Genomic DNA, 14,374 nt, shown 5'->3' with positions numbered 1-14,374 from the left:
TGTGGGGTGTGGGGGGATGGGGATGGGGTTTCTCAGGGTTGTGGCTATAGGTATGTATGTGGATGTATGGGGGTGAGTGGGTGGGTACTGGGTTCATGAGGAGCTGTGGGCATGTGGTAGGTGTTGCAGGGTGTATGGAGAGAGAGGGTGTTTGGGGGGAAATGTGTGGGTGCGTGTGTATGGTGGTGGGAGGGAGGTGCATGTGTATGGTGCATGTGGGACCCCCCCTATAAAAACACCCCCCCTTGCACACAGCCCCTACCCAGCAACAACAAGAGGTGAGCTCTCAGGGTACTCATGGCCTGCAGTAGGTGGAGTCCCCCAGTGGTACATGGTCCCAGCAAGTCCCAGCACTGCACATGGCCAAACTATTGGCTCCATTGTGCAGGGCTTACATGTCCAAACCCCACACTGCCAGAGGGAGCACCATACAATGATAAACCTCACTCCAGCCAGAAAATACTTGGATACTGAGAATTGCCTGGTGCCTCCGATTTGGCCTGAAAAATGCCCTATATTTCTGAACCTGGATACCTAACTCCTGCCTAAACTCTATTTCAGTCTGTATGAGAGCTGGTCCTAAATCATATGCCCAAGCTCCCAATCTTGGGAGTTCAAAACATCACAATGGTTAGTGTTAATTGCTTACTTCAGGAGCCTTCCTGCTGATCATTGAAGTTTACTTGATCACTTTGACATGCTAATTCACTCCATTGTAACAGTCCTAGGCATCTTCCCCTGTACTTTTGATTTAGGTCATCCTCCTGATGTAGAGCACCTAGTTTTTAGCCATTTCAATGCCTAAATGGAGGTACCTACAAGAATTATTTTGATCTGACTCTAAGATACTATATTGCAGCAATACCTGGATGCCAGGATTATATTTGGAAACTTTCTACCTATGGAAAGTTTTTAGAGATTTAAGAAATAATTCTAATTAGTAAAAATCCCAGTTTGGCATTAAAGCAGTTTATGAAGTCAATGCAATATATGCTAGCTAATGGGTGAACTCCTTATCACTGCTCCAACCTTTGCCTTTACACTTGACACAAGGGCCGATGCTTTCTAAAGGATTCAATTAATGCTTGCTGTAAAGTGGTGGTTTGAGACCTTTGCTGGCTCAGAACATACTGTGCATTTTAGGAATTACAAGGCAAGGCAAGACTGCAACACTGTTAATATGCCAGGCTATGGTCCATTAGGAAGTCTGCTGGAACTTACATAGGTGCCCAGGACTGCACAAGTAATATCTCTACTCTCTCTACCCCTGAAACAGTCCAGGATACACAGGACATAGAGTTATCTGAAAGACACAACAAAGAATCTCAGTCATTGTACCTATACTCATAGCTTTGGGTCAGTAATTTCTGGGGGAAAAAATTATTCCTAACCTCTCAAAAATTGGATAGAGGATAAAGAAGCTGGTGCTTTGATTCCTTTATTTATCTGGCCTCTCAAAATTCATACCATACACACTTAAGGATCCATCTTTGGCTTGTGAGCTCAAATTTGACAGGGATATGGAAAAGGTTATGTCAGACTGGACCAATGGCAAAACTGAAAAGAAACTGTTCTACATTAAATGTTCCCTTGATAAGAATAGAATGAATGACCAGAGCAAGGGAGAAGCTAAAGTCGTTCACTTTGCTATTATATCATTTTTACTTTGAACCCAGTGTTACTGGAGCTGGAGAGCAGACTGCAGTAATTAATTTGTCACCAGGACATTGAGGCAAACTACATATAAATTGCTGCTACCCATCCTGTACTTCAGCTTCACTCTGCCCTAGAGCATGGGTTAACAGTTTCTAAAACTTTCCTAAAAGCAATATAAAAAGCTAAGTCAAGCTCATAGTGTTAAGGAACCTGAATGTAGATCTTTATTGATAGCTATAACTGTAAATATCAAAAGGAAAATTGTTTCAAAAAATGCAATTACTTTGTATACAAGTGCTTATGTTTAATACAAGTAGAGCATCTGAAAGCTTATAATGAACTATCCTGAACAAACAAAACTATCAGATAGCAAGACTATTGATGTAATCTTTCCCATACAGACTTTCCCATTCCTGCTACCTTTTAGGCAATGAATATTGATGAATATAAACATGATTTATAACATCTGCATCCCAGTTATAGTTGTAAAGGAGATTTACACGCCTTTATTTGGGACATATACATGTCTTTTTCTGCATGTGTCTATCAAGAGAGAGAATCTTTCCCCTGTGATTTTTTTCCAGAGATGATTTCCTAATCCATAGTTAGTCCTGAAAAAGTATACCATGTATCATATGACTCTGCAGAAATTGAGATGGAAGTGGCCTGTCTCTCAGCCTACAGCAAGCACTTTTCCTTTGCCAGCAAACAAAAATAAAAATGTGGTCTGTGAATCCTTTTAGCAGCACTCTGTCCTCTGCAAAAACACCATTCTTTTTCCTTAGCATGTCTGGTTTGTCAGTAACCAAACTGTGACCAGCTTCTAAATGGAATTTCCTTCCCCTGTAAAACAGCTGGATTCACAAACCCACTTCACTGGGCTGCGCCTTCATTCCTTTTATATAAAGCTAATATTAAACAAACTAATTGAGGCCCCCCCAAGAAAAAGCTGTGCCAATTTTTTTTCCTGAATTCATTTACTGAAACTAATATAAACTCCTTTAGGGACAATTTCACTTCAGTTTAAGAATGGCTTGTTTACTTTAAACCAATTCCAAATGATTTTAAGCTCAACTGAATTTATTGTGAAATGTTTATAAACTGCGATTCACCCTTTGGTGCCAGATTCTCTTAATCAGCTTAAACTCACACCTTGAATTAACCTAATGGTGTTTTTGTATTTAGACGAAACCCGAGACAAAATTAAACAATTTAGCTAATAATAGATAAAGGACCAGACAGCACTTCATGACAAGCTGTGCATCCTTTTCATGACAAAGTCCTCTTTGAAGTCTGGAATAACATTTATGTATAGCCTAAACATTCCAAGTTTTGAGTCCCAGCCCTTGTGGTTGGTGTCACCATTTGGATTCAATGGCAGCAAACTTGCCAGTAAATGCATCATAGTATTACAGGTCACTTTTGATCCTTAATGCCTGAAGGGAGCCCAAGATAAAATGGCCAGTAGTAAGACTAGTTCAAGAATAGGTAACGCTATGTCTCCTGGCAAAAATCATCCAGTACCTTTTCCAAGAAATTCTGTTGATCTGCAGTTGGAATATAAAACAGCAACCTCTCTAGGAAGGAAGGGGTTACCACTGAGTGTCTTGACTGAATCTCTGTTCTTTACTTCACCTGTCACTGTAGGCACACAGGGGTGAAAATTGCAGCTATGCACTTGCGAATATGAGTTATAGATCTGGAGTGACACAATTCACTTTAGTGAGTAGCATAGTACCACCTCCTCTATTTGTACTGTTCTGTTTTTGTCTTATTTCAGAATTGTGAAGTTGTTTTGCAGCTTATACAGACCATTTGTGACTTAACATTCTGCAATGTATTTTAACATGAGGTTTGGCTGGAGCTGTTTAAAAAAATGTCGGGCGAACTTTCTAGCATATGTCTTGTTCTTTTGTTTTACTGTTACAGAACATGGAAATGAAAGAGCAGGAATACATTTAATATATTTTTCTGAAGGAATAACATGGCAGATACTGTAGTTCAACAACATATGCCAGCATTCATCCTTGTAAATATTTGAAACAGCCAAATATTGTAATGGAAATGGAATTTCAGCTGAAATTATACAATGCCACTATGAAAGAGACATCCAAACACTCTTTGATACTTGGTGCTATTTCTTGAAATAAAGGAATTATTGTGTGGGCAAAGGTTGGTTTAGAGAGAATGTCTCTAAGTAGTACCACTTCGTGATACTGAAACAATAACATTTTGTTCTTATCCCAACCAGAAAATGCCTAATGCATGCAGTAAATGAAATACTTTGGTTCGGTGAGACTTTTTTGGGTTATGGCATGAAACAACCAGTAGAGGTCACTATCTACCATCTTCTACCAATTTACAATACTGACCCGTAAGAGTTTGGCTGGTACAGATGGATTTAAAACCAATCTTTATCTAAAACGCCTTGAGTTGTAGGTAGTTAATGGTTTTACTTGAACAGGAACATATTAATGGTTCAACTCAGGTGCTGCTATGAAGAAAAGATTACAAATAAAATCCCATGAAATAATCATTTCAAGCTGTTTGGCATTACTTTTACAAGTCGCCATACTAATCCAATACCAGGAAAGAAGCAATATTATTATGGCATGAATGATAAAAAAAGCACAATGCCACATCTTTCCCTAGAAATTTTAGATCCTAATCTGTTGATGTTAGCTATATAGTAAATTCTAATCTCCACTATGGGATACTGCTGTGTCTGAGCACTTCTATCAGAGGTGTGACAACCAGTCTCTCACCCCTCTAAGTTGGCACCTAGATTTGGTGCTTCATTCACCTACCTCTAGCTATGCTACTGATTATTACAGACAATAATACTAACTGACATGATGTTGAACATAGTTCAGCATTCAGTGAAGAATGAACTATATTTATGTACTTGTCCACTAACAGTGACTAAAACTTATGGTTTGTCCTGGTCTGTGCTGACCAATGAATTATATTTAGCATCTTGTCAGTTACCATAATTGAGCAGAGTTGCGTTTAGACATGGTAAACTTTCTGTGGATAGCCTATAAACAGAAAGGGTAGTCTAAAAACAGAACTTATTGTAAGGATTATAATATATACACATTTAAGTACAAAGCCACTGATTGATTGTATCAATTGGATCTTTCATTGTACAATATGTTGATGTTGATATTATGGTGCATCTTAAACAATGCCAAAGCATAGGTAAATTAAATAACGAAACTGAGAGGGTGATATCCTAACCGCACTGAAGTGAACAGAAACTTTGTCATTTAATTTAATAGGGCTGAGATTTCATCCTTATTCCCTACATGGATATGCATCTGTATAAAATCATTTTTATTCCACGCTTGAGGTCACTGCCATTATTTCCATTCTAAAACATTCTTTTCAGGGTTACCTAAATGGGATGGAAAAATATACTCCATACATTTGACTAGGTCTCAAAATAGAAGGGATTTTAAACCCTCTCCCTCAAGATCAGAAAAAAGGATTTTGACTATTATTTTAGATAACAGTACAAAATAATTTGTAAAGGTTACATCATTACATAGGCAGACAAGATTCTTTGGGTAAATGTGATATTTTCATTAGACCAACTGAATAGTCGGAAAAATTGTTCTTTGCAAGCTTTTGGGCACAAACACCCTTCTTCAGGTATAAGGAAAGTGCTGTTTTGTGTTCTCCTGGATGAACAGACTCCAATATGCAAAATGCAAGTTTGTGAAAATGCAGATGTGTGGCAGTGAGGATCAGAGGCCATGGGAGACGATAGGTGCAAGACAGTTAGGTGGGGGAGGGAAAAGGGGAAATTGACCTCTCCATCTTGGAGAGAAGGGCCATAGAATCTCTAAGATCCAACCACCAAATAATACTAAAACCAGCAGATAAAGGAGGAGATATAGTTATCCTTAACCATGAAGACTACATAAAATAAGTTAACAGACAACTCTCTGACACCATCTATTACAAAAAAACTAGAGGAAGATCCAACTCCCCTTTTCACCTTCAAACTCCAAGCCACTATCAAATCATTTCCACCTGAACTACAAGAAAAACTGCGGAACTTGATTCCCTTCACTACCCAACCCAGGAACTTTTTACATGCTCCCTAAAATCCACAAACAAGGGAACCCAGCCAGTCCTATAATATCTAACCATGATACGCTAACTGAGGAACAATCAGGTTTCATCAAATGCATTGTAAAACGTCTTGTGAGCCAAAGAGCACGTTTGGTCCGAGACGCAACAGACTTTTTACAAAAACTTGAAAACATACACCATCTTCCAAGAAATACCCTCCCCGCCACCATGGATGTCACCACCTTATATACCAACATCCCACACCAGGATGGCATCCAAGCCTGCCTTATATACCTACAAAAGTGAGATTACAACTCAGAGTACAGACCTAAAAATATTACTGAACTCGTATACTTCACACACAACAACTTTACTTTCAATAACCAACACTTCCTTCAGAGCATAGCCCCACAATATGCCAATCTTTTTCTGACCCACCTGGAAGAAGAATTCCTCAGGAACTGCTCTATCAAACCCATGCAGTACTTAAGATATATGGATGATATCATCATGTGGATCAAAAACCTGTAATCTCCAATTGATTTCCATCACAAATTCAAGAATCATCACCACTCCATCAGACTATCTCTTGAATACTCCAGCACCACCATTTCCTTTTTAGACACTATAATCAATATCCAGAATGGTAAAAAACAAACCACCAGATATAAGAAACCCAGGCACCAACATACATATATCTGCACAGGACCAGCAATCACCTTAAACACACCAAGAAAGCTGCAATATACAGCCAAGCCCTCCAATACCACTGAATTTGCACTGAGGAGAAAAGCCAAGTTCATCACTTTGCAAATCAAAAAAGGTCTTTCACTCTACAAGGACAGTCCTCCAGAGAGAGAGCTTGCAGTTTTGAAAAAGCCACCTGGATACCATCTGAAGAACTGCTTCAGTACAAAAAGAAAATCTCCACATATTGCACACCATTATTTATGACATACCATCCTTCCCTGGACCCTAAATAGAGAATCCTCAAACAACTGCAACCTATACTAGAAGAAGACCCAATTCATAGAGAGATCTTTCCCAAACCATCCATCCTAGCCTTTAAACAAGCACCTCAGCAATCTCATCACCAGAAGCAAGCTTCCTATGGTCCAAAACACACCCAATGGACACAGACCATGCTGGGACAAGAAATGTGAAACCTGGTAACGTATCTCCATCACTCCCACAATAACTACACCGCACAGCAGAAGCATCACCATTCCTGAATCTTAAACCTGCACCTCCAGAAATGTAATATCTCATCCAGTGCACTAAATGCCCTGATGGAAAATATGTAGGAGAAACCAAATAACAACTGTGTACCAGAATGAACACACATCAAAAATCTATCAAAGACAAAACACCCAATTACCTGTGGGTGCACATTTCTCCCAAGACAACTACACTGTCTCCAATCTCTCAGTTCTAATCCTCAAACAGAATTTACATAACACCTTCTCTAGATGGCCTACAATCTGCACTTCATAAATCTACTGGATACAAAAAAAATCATGGACTAAATATAGACATTGAATTTATGGCACATTGTAACCTGTCTGCCATCCAATAACCCCAGGAGACCTCTCTACATTTTACCAGCTACATTCCATCACTGGGTCAACATTCCCCCCATTTCCTCCCCCACCCACCTACCTGTCTCACACCTATTGACTCCTGTGGCCTCTGATCCTCACTGCCATGCATTTGCATTTTCACAGACCTACATTTTGCATATCAGCTTCTATGTCATCCAAGAGAACACAAAACAATAGCAGACTCTCCCTATGCCTGAAGGGTGTTTGTGCCTGATAGCTTGCAAAGAACAGTTTTTCCAGTTATTTAGTTGGTCAAATGAAAGATATTACTGCCTATGTCCTTAGATCAACCTGGCTATAACCAACACCCCTGAAACATCATTACATATGCTTTTTTCTTACAGTCTTTAATGCAAAAGAACAACGCTTGTTTCTGAAATGATGCCAGGTATTATTCTCTAGTGTACAATATTCTTCTTTCATTGAAGTCTATTGAAAAAAAAATCATTGTTTTTAAAATGATCTCTCCATTATTTAAATAATGGCAGTATTGGCTGTGAAATGCGCTGCTACGTTACATTACCTAAGTAATACTTATTCTAAAGCTGCCTATGTAAGAAGCTTTTACATATAATCTCTGCTAATCACTTTGATTAAAGAGTGATTATCTATTCTTTAAAACAAATTTAAAATGAGAATAGAAACAACAGGCTCAAAGCTTAAGTTGAGATGTGGCTTCATTCAATAAAAGTAAGCATGTTTAAAGTTAAGCCTGAAACTGTCCTTAAATCATGTTGCAGCTACACAATGCAGCTGGTGCAGTCTTCATGTAGCAAGAAGGGCTGGAAAATAGGGAGTGACCATGTGATTTGGAATAACAAAATATAAGGCAGTGATTGAAGGACTACATTTTGGCCTTAACTCTGAATTTCATGGCTGTAGCTAGAATAAAGCCAACCCTTATGGTTATTTATTAGGTTGGGTGTGTGATTTTTTTTCCTAGAATAAAGCCAACCCTTATGGTTATTTATTAGGTTGGGCGTGTGATTTTTTTTCCAAGTGCAACTGTTTCATATTTTCATTGTCCTGGAGAGCAAAAGTATGCAAATTATAAATGATGATAGTGGTTCACTTTCAACCTTCCAAATCCTCCCATTTCAAAACAATTGTATTTTGCAATTGCAGTAACCTCAATTTGCACTCTACTGGGACATTTCTTTAGATGAAACTAAAGTTGGAATCAGTATAGGATCAGTTCAGAGTGATTTTATGTTTGTAGAAAGTAGTTGGTTTCTCATTTCACGGAGAAACCATCCTTAAACCAGGCACAAAGGCTACCCTCCATGCATAGAGTTCCCTTTTTCCACAAATGTGTCCCCTACATGCTACTTTCAGGCCTTTGGAGAGAGAAGTTTGCGCCGTACCTGGGAGGAGTGAAAAACCAGACAAGTAAAGGAGTGAACAAGCCGAGGATTGGCGGAAGGCAGGGTGGGAAATCATCACCTATCTGTTCCTACAAAAGAGTCTATGAGGCTCTTTGCCTAAATGTGAGGCAATGTTATATATTTCACTAAGTCCCCTCACCATTCTTGTGATCAGCCAGGGCCAGAGGAAGTCCCAGGTAGCATGACTACCTACAACAGAACAATGCTGCCAAGGAACTAGAGTGGTTGTTTTGGGGTCATAGCCAGTGAGCTAAAGTGTTACCTGTAAATCCCCCAAAATCTGTAATGAACACTTGGCTGGTGCTGTGGTCTAATGTAAATTGTGCCCTCCCGAAGACTGACCCTGTGTGTATGGGACTGTGCATCTTTTCAACCTTCATCAAGGATGCCCTCATGAAGATTTCTTGGCCTGGGGACCATTCCCACTGTTTTGTCAAGGGATCAGATGAAAGATCTAGGGTTGAAAGATTTTTGCTGAAAGGACTAAGCTTGTGTAGTCTGGAGAAGAGAAGACAGGGAGAAATTTGATAACTGTCTTCCAATTTCCAAAGAGTGACTGTAGAAAAATGGAAATGGGCTTTTTTTTTTCTGTGGCTGTAGGGGACAGAACTAAGAGGAATGGCCTCAAGCTGCATCAGGAGAAATTTAGGATGGAAATGAGAAGGAGTGGTCAACACTGGAACAGGCTACCTCTTATAAAGGTTGTGTGATCTCTATCCTTGGAAATTTTCAAGAGCAAGTTAGACAGACACTTCACTGGGATGGCTTAGTCAGGGAAGATCCTGCTCCAAGCAGGGAGCTGGACTAGATGACCTTATGGAGTCCCTTCCAGCCCTCCTTTTCCACGATCCTAAATTTTGCTTTCCAAAAATAAGCCTTTGGGATTTTAACAGGAACAAGTCTAATAGATTCTGTACACAGTAAATAGGTTTCTATTAAAATTACTTCCTTAAACATTATACAAATAATTTCTGTAGGGTTTTTAGAATGTAATAGCAAAATATTTCCACACTATTAAAAAGACCATTCTCTAGTTAATTGAATAGGACATTTTCAGGAAGGGAACAGAAAGTTCATTCACTTCTTGAAATGGCTCCACAGGATTATGACAATTCTGGTTATTATTTTCCAGGTTTTGCCTTTTATCCTCACGCCAGTCAATATTTACATATTCAGTGCATCCATTTGTGTATACGCCCTTTAGCATATATATATGTTAGGTATGTGTTTACCTAACAATCTAGAGTTTCAAAACTAGCCAAGGAAACCAAAGATTTTAAGGTTTTTAATAAGGATTACAAAGAAAAAGAAGAAATCCTCTTACTGTAAATTGCAAAACTTTACACCTTACAGCTGCCGGTTGTAATCCACAAGGAGACAGTTCTTGGCCGCTTACTATAGGAGCATAAAGGAGGGTGGCCCTTTAAGGCAAATTCCATGGTCCCTTCAAAGAAAAAAGCCTTTACATTTAACTGTGGAGGAATTTTCTGTGCGTGCACACCCACACATACACACACGGAGGAACATGTTAGGCACTGACTTGATAAGGTATCTTAAGATTGTATTTTGCTTGTTATTATAGTTCAATGTAAAGTCTGAAATGTATTATGGAGCGTAGGAGGCAAGGATTTCTCAAGGTACTCTCTTTTATTGGACCAACTATGTAGTTGGGATAAAGTTAGACAAGCTTTCAAATGCAAGGCATTCTTCCTCAGGCTTCTGATCTCAGAAACCAGATACAGCAATGTGAAAAACAGCAGGGGGGATTTTCAGGGGTAGCAGGTAAACAATTAGCAAAAAAGCTGGTTATTGAGAAATCAAGGCATACTAAAAAGAGGAGGAGGGTTATTCTCATCTTTCCTGTGTGGAAAGAATTTAGGAATTAGGTAAAATAGAATGAGCCGTAAAACAGATGTCAATGTTTAGTCCTTGGTCCTCTTAGTGTCAGCCAGCTTATGATTTTTTGTTCCCAAGTTCTTTTAAAGGTGTTAGGTAGATTTCCCCTGAGCACAAGGGTAGTGAGGTCAGACAGAGAGCACATGAGAAATGTGCTGCTACGGATATGTGTATATCTCCATCCTTTATATTTTTTCTTATGGATTGTAAATTAGACTGAGCCTGATTGGATTTCTATAACGTGGAGTTTACTTAAGATAAGCCCATGGTGTTGGGGGAGGGGGTATTTTTAACTGAAATAACTTTATGTTACAGTTAACACCATTCCTTGAACCCGATTCATTATTAAAGCAAGCTATCTTGTTTCATAAAAAATACATTTTCATTTTACAAAGCTCAAAACCCCCTTCAATCCCATTAAAATTTACCATATTAGCAATTTAAATGGAGAGAACAACATAATTAAGATTGCTATTTACATACTTAGCACATACTTAAGAGGTCTAGGCACTGGAAGAAATTCTGACCAATTGTAATTTTCTGTAATGATTTTATGTGCTACTCAATTAGCAGCCACTCTGAGAACCTCCTGGTTGGAAAAGGTAGCTACCTTGCTTCTGATTAAATGAGAGAACAATTAAATACTCCTTTATTTAGTCCATTGCTTCTTAACCTTTTTAGTGTCAGTGCATCTCTCCATAGCTTTTTTTTTCTGGAGCCCCAGTTGAGAACCAGTGTTGTATTGCCTCAGCTTACCAGGTAACTCCATATGCAATAAGAAGTTTACTGGACTCTTTACATGTCCTTTCCCTATAAGAACAAAAGCCAGCAGCACTGCAATTGTTGTCTCCTATCCACATTCACATGAGAAAAGGACCTGGGGGTTGCAGTGGACAAGAAGTTGAATATGAGCCAACAGTATTTCCTTGTTGTGAAGGCTAACAACATACTGCGATGCATTAATAGGAGCATTGCCAGCAGATTGAAGGAAATGATTATGCCTTTCTGTTTGGCACTGGTGAGGCCACATCTGTAATACTGTTTCCAGTTTTGGGCCTCCCACTACAGAAAGGACAAACTGGAGAGAGTCCAGCAGGAGGCAATGAAAATGGTCAGATGCCTGGGGCACATGATTTATGAGGAGAGGCTGAGGTACCTGGGCTTATTTAGTCTGGACAACCACAAATAGACATTACACTGTTACTGGTATAAGGGATCAGAAACTGGTCTATACCTGTAACAGAACAGAAGTTTAGTACACATAGACTGGTTTAAAAAATGGCAGCAACCCAGTCTAAGATTTTCCCCTCCCCGCACCAAAGGGCAAATGTTTGTTCTGTTTGCTACCCATCTTAACTACGCTGCTTACAGAAAACCACGTAACTTAGATTGAGTCCATCTTAGGCTTTTTGAATGTCTGTACCTAGCCAAGAAGAGAAAATTGATGGCAGGTTTAATAACAGCCTTCAGCTACCTGAAGGATAGTTACAAAGAAGACGGAGCCAGACTGCTCTCAGTGGCGGCAGATGACAGAACAAGGAGCACCAGTCTGAAGTTGCAGCTGGGGTCTTGGTAAAGGCATGGGGAATGGTCTGACTTTACATGCCTGTGTATGTGTAGTGACAGAGTGAGAGAAGTAAAAGGAACATATAGCAGGCTGCCACCTCTGGGCCTCTGCAATGAGGCTTTTGCACCCTCTACTCCAAGCATCTCTCTGCAAGCCTCAGTAATATCCACTCATTTAAAACTGCTGGCCTATGCTCCCTGGGATGTCACTCAGCATGCCCCAGTAATACACAGCAGGTAAACAAAAAAAATTCTTATTATCCTGGATGCTGGAAGGGGTCTGCTGTGGCTTTAGCCTTCCCACCACAGGCTTGCCCTCCTCACAACCCAGAAGTCTCCCATCTCTGATGCTTTTCTTCCACACCTCCCTCTGATTCTGCCTGCTGAGGTTTTTGATTCCTAGCAACCCACTCTCTTATTAGCCTTCACAGCTGCAGACCCTCGGGCAAGCTGGCTGCCTCCTCTTAACAAGACAGGCCACCCTGTTGCAGAACACTAGAGTAGTAACAGCGTGCTAAGGATAAGCATCACAAGGAGCAGGGCTCCAATGGGGAGAGAGAGTGCTTTTGGTCTGAGTGCCAACTGAAGAGACAAAGAAGTCTCTAGAAGTAGGATTTCTATTGAGTTCAGGAAAGCAGGACTTTACATGCATCCTTTGTAAATAAACAGTATTCTATAAATGCAATGCATAGCTCCTTCATCAATTTCTCTTCCAGCCAGCAAGACCCTGAATATTGGCAGCTGTAGGTCCAACAAGGCAATACTGTATTCCCAGTACTGTGACGGCAATGATGTAATTCTGCCCCCAAAACACCTGTATTCAGAGTAATGCTTAACATCTTGGGTGGAAGCAGATTTAAGAACATGTTTAATTATGTTCCTGGCCAGGGATTAGTCACTTACTTTTTAATCTCCTACAATTATTGCATTGTTATTTGTTCTTATTTTTTTAAAATAGAACTGTTAACTGTTTGAGTTGGTTAATCTGAGTCAATAATTGATGGCATGATATGCACTTATGTTAGAGCTGGCTAGAGTATATTAATGGATAGTGTCACTGGTTCTCATCAGATGAACAGAGTTAAAAGAGACTGACCTTACTGATGGTGGTACAGTACTATATGAGCGTTCTTTGCAGATATTGAAAAAGCTATATAACTTACTTCTCTTGGATGATAATATACAAATATTTGAGAATATGAAATGGAAGGTAAGGCCTTTCACTAACCTAGCCTCAGAGTATACTCTTGTTACATTGCAAATTCAGATGTAAAAGCATAGACAAAAATAATAAAAAGATGCATGCAAGTGTTACATTTAGATAGACCTAACCAAGGTCTAAATACCTGATCATGCAGGGTTAACCCAATCTAAGTTCCTTCACCTCAAGAGATGAACTAACTTTAGATCAACATGGGTTAACCCAATCTAAAATAGGATAACCCGGTCTATTGAATGCCCACACATGTTCACATCACAGCCTCAAGGTTAGGAAACCCCATACACTCACCCCAGTCCCAGGGCTGTACTATACCACTATGCCACAATCCTGACTGGGAAATTTTTAGCCCCTTGAGTACTGCCCCCACCTCCTGCCCCCCAGCAGACCTACCAATCCCCCCACAGACCCACTAACCTCCTCCATCCATCCCAAGTGACTTACCTGGTGGCCTTCTATGACCAGGTCACCAAATCCTTAGATGCAGGGGTAGCAGTGGACATAGTCTTCCTGGACTTTTGGAAGGCCTTCGACACTGTCTCTCACCCTGTTCTCGTTAAAAAACTGAGGGACAGTGGTGTCAACACCCACACAGTCAATTGGGTCACCAACTGGCTGGAGGGCCGCACCCAGAGAGTGGTAGCGGATGGGTCATTTTCGACCTGGAGGGATGTGGGCAATGAGTTTCCGCAGGGCTCGGTCCTTGGGCCCACACCGTTCAACATCTTCATCAGTGACTTGAACAAGGGGGTAAAAAGCACCCTGTTCAAATTTACTGATGACACTAAGATGTGGGGGGATGTGGACGTGCTAGAAGGAAGGAGTAGGCTACAACCGGACCTACACAGGTTACAGGGGTGAGCAGATGAGAATAGGTCGGTTTCAGCACTGACAAGTGCAAGGTGCTGCACCTGGGGAGGAAGAACCAGCACCATACCTACAGGCTGGGGAACTCCCTTCTTGTTAGTGCA

The 14,374-nt window shown here is 40.2% G+C and overlaps 1 long non-coding RNA gene across 1 annotated transcript; it reads right to left on the bottom strand.

The window, feature by feature from the left end:
• Positions 1-1,078: 1,078 nt before the first annotated feature.
• On the bottom strand, positions 1,079-11,905 carry LOC109316094. The gene is made up of 3 exons (XR_002102683.1): positions 11,799-11,905; positions 8,183-8,193; positions 1,079-1,088 (listed from the first exon to the last, which is right to left on the bottom strand). It is a non-coding gene; the product is annotated as an uncharacterized LOC109316094 (long non-coding RNA).
• Between the last annotated feature and the right edge of the window lie 2,469 nt (positions 11,906-14,374).

Source organism: Crocodylus porosus, unplaced genomic scaffold, assembly GCF_001723895.1.
Source record: "Crocodylus porosus isolate Cpor-Errol unplaced genomic scaffold, CroPor_comp1, whole genome shotgun sequence".
NCBI classification, from domain to species: Eukaryota; Metazoa; Chordata; order Crocodylia; family Crocodylidae; genus Crocodylus; species Crocodylus porosus.
This window is presented reverse-complemented; position numbering and strand designations above follow the sequence as displayed.